This window comes from Thermoascus crustaceus, assembly GCF_041956765.1.
Source record: "Thermoascus crustaceus strain CBS 181.67 unplaced genomic scaffold VTN00scaffold_4, whole genome shotgun sequence".
Lineage (NCBI taxonomy): Eukaryota > Fungi > Ascomycota > Eurotiomycetes > Eurotiales > Thermoascaceae > Thermoascus > Thermoascus crustaceus.
In genome coordinates, this window is record NW_027192530.1 from 2,609,162 (window position 1) to 2,612,328 (window position 3,167).

Here is a 3,167-nt window from a genome sequence, read left to right on the forward strand (position 1 = left end):
GGCGTCTTGTGGGAACAAGCAGATTTGAAAATGGCCCTGGGAGTCGGACCCGCGATGCGCGGCTCATTATCTGGACGGCGGAGCAAGATGCGTGATACGTACGGAGTAGCAGTAAGGCGCAGTAGTAACTCCGAGTCCGAGTTAGGGCGGAAGCACATCCATTAGCTTACGTTAGGCAGTACGAGTGCTAGTACGAAGTACGCAGTACCGTGACGGCACCTACCTACCCTTATCGCCTTCATGCCTGACAATAATAGGAGGTAGTCACTGCGTTTAGCACTGCATACTATAGATTGGTTGCTTCAAATCCGGCTTGAAAGAATCATACCGAATAGGAACTTGTTCCCTTCCCGTTTCTCCCAGTTGTTTTACCAGTTTAGAAGCGTAGAAGGTTCATTTAAGACGAGTAGCAGGTAGCCTCTTATTTCTCCCTAAAAAAGATAACACCATTTGATTCTCAAGAGAATAGGTAAGATGCCCTTGATAAGAAACACGTATGTGGTCGTTGCAGTCTCCCTTTATTTCATTGTCCAATGGACTGTTAGATCACTAAAGCAGGTGAATTTTCACCTTAAAGTACTTAGTGACTACGATCAGCTGCATATGGTCAAGAGAATTACATACTGCGCACATACCTATGGAGTAGCTAGACAGACTTCGGTTGTTTCACAGAAGCCGAGGCAAGCTGTATTTTGATGATTAACGTAATTCCCGGCCGCTCCGAACACCCAGCCGATCCGAACACCCACCCGCATCCGCGAATTCTATACAGAATTTGAAGCTTTTCAACACGCAGCCATGCCACCAAAAGCGCGTCAAAATTCAAAAAATTTGGCTCAGCAAGAAGGTCAAATCCTATTGGCCATTCCTGCCATAAAAAATCGCAAGAATCCGCTGAGAATTTGCAAAGCTGTGTACTACTCTACATGACTGACTTCGCGGCACTGTTGCACAGGAGATGTCCAACTGGGCATAAGTTAACAAATACTGAGGAGACACTTCTACAATGGATACTATATCTAGATCAGCGTGGAGCGGCTTCTTAGCCAGCCTTAGTACAAGATATGGCCAATATTTTGCTTTCTGAGCGCAGTCCAGCAGGTATTCAAAACAGCATTGGCAAGAACTGGATTACTGGCTTTGTCAACGACTATAAGGAGCTCAAATCACAATATTCACAATGGTATAATTATCAGTGTGCCAAATGCGAAGATCCAAAGATCATTAGCAAATAGTTTGACTGTGTACAAAGCACTATTCAGCAATATAGCATTATTAAGAATAATATCTACAATTTTAATAAGATAGGTTTTTTAATGAGCCTTAATCCAGAATTCTCCCCCTCAGAGCCCATTAAGAATGTCTTCCAGTACACTCTCTTTATCTACTGTATAGTTCTATAGTAGGAGTTCCAGGCCTTCTAAGCTCTTTCTCTACTATAGCTTTTGCCTGCCATGCCTGCCTGGCTTGGGCATAGATTCTTCAGGCCTGCTTAACCTCTGCCTCCCACCATTGCTTTAAGGCAGGAGATACCTGGATTGGCTTGGCATGCTAGTTAAGTATAGCTGTCAAGATGTTCTAAATTTATATAGCTTTCTCTACTACATCCTTCTTGGTGCAGGTGTCAGTTAGAGGCTGTCTGCCAGTTGTCTAAGTTTGCCAGGCCTGAGTGGCTTGGTTTAGTGCCTCTGTATCTGCATACAGAGTCTAAATCTGCTAGCTGTGGCAGCGCGGCAGACACCTAGACAGTAAGGTAGGTGGTGTTAAGCATTTCTTTGTCTCTAGAATACTGCCAGTTCTATTTGTCTATATATCTTATGTTACACAAAGCTCTGTAAATTCTTTTCTTTCTTTTTCTCTTATACTTTTGATTCTGTATAATAAACTACTATAGTTTTAGCTAATAATACTATGTAAGGAAGCTCAAATCATATTCTTAGAATGGCTAGTACTGAAATTCCTAAGCTTGAGAAGAGAAGGAAAGAAGATCTATCTGCCTGCAGCAGCGCTGCCCTTATATATCTTCCTCCTCTTGCTAGCTGGAACCTGCCGCCTATCACCCATAGTCTTGTCTGGCAGAATCCTCCACCAATCCTTCTTTGTCCCTTTGTCCTTCTTTGTCTGGCAGAATTCTCTGCCAATTTTCCTTTTTCCCTTTGTCCTTCTTTGTCAGGGGGCGATCCCTGACATTTTCTGCTGGATAGACATAATAATTCTGACAGCCTTCTTTACCTTATTCAGATCTCCAAAATTCTGCTTTATTCTGGCTAGGAATACTCTGAAATCACTAAAGATTTTGCTGGTCTTGATTTATTACTGTCTCAGTAACTTCTGCATAATCTTACAGGTATAGTTTAAACTATTGCACTGCTGTGCTGCATAGGTAGATTGCTGCAAACATAACCTTTTATTCTTTATCAGGGAATTTATAAAGGGATGAAGAAAAAATAGAGCTCTATCTGCAAGATAAAGATGTAACAGCGGTCCTAGAACTTCTAGGCTGAGGTGTGTTGGGTTTATCTTGAAGGACAGAAGACAAGAGGAAAAGGTAGATAGATAAGCTGTTACCAGCAATGTTGCTATTGGGATTGCTATCTGAGTTGACCACAGGGTTCTCATCCCCATGGTTAAGGAGCGTCCTTATATACATGGTCCTTTGACTAAGGAGGGAGAGCCGCGGGAACATCAAAATCAGCACCTATACAAAACACGTCTTTTCTACGCGTCATTCAACCCGGAGAGGCCTCTAGGCTTCTATAAACTGCCATGGAGGCCCCAGAGCTCCATGGTGGTGGTGCATCTTACATGTCAACCCCAGCAAACAGCTACATGGCAAGTCAGTCAACTGAGATGCCAGAAATGCCAGACACACCAACACCAATCCAATGGACTCAGCAGGGCCTGTCAAGGCCTTCTACAGATGAGAATGATCTGAACCTAGCCCAAGCAAGTCAGAAGAACAGCCTGGGAGGTGATGGAGCACATAGGGACAGCATTGCATCAGGCCTGACCAGCAGAGCCCAAAACATAATTAAGCAACAACAAGCCAACAAAAGACCCCTAGGCCATAGGGGTCTCTTTTGGGCACCAGTGACAGATATCAGCAAGCAATTCCAAGCCCTAGCAGGGGCAATTGAGCAACAGGCAAGAGACCAACAGCAGGCTCA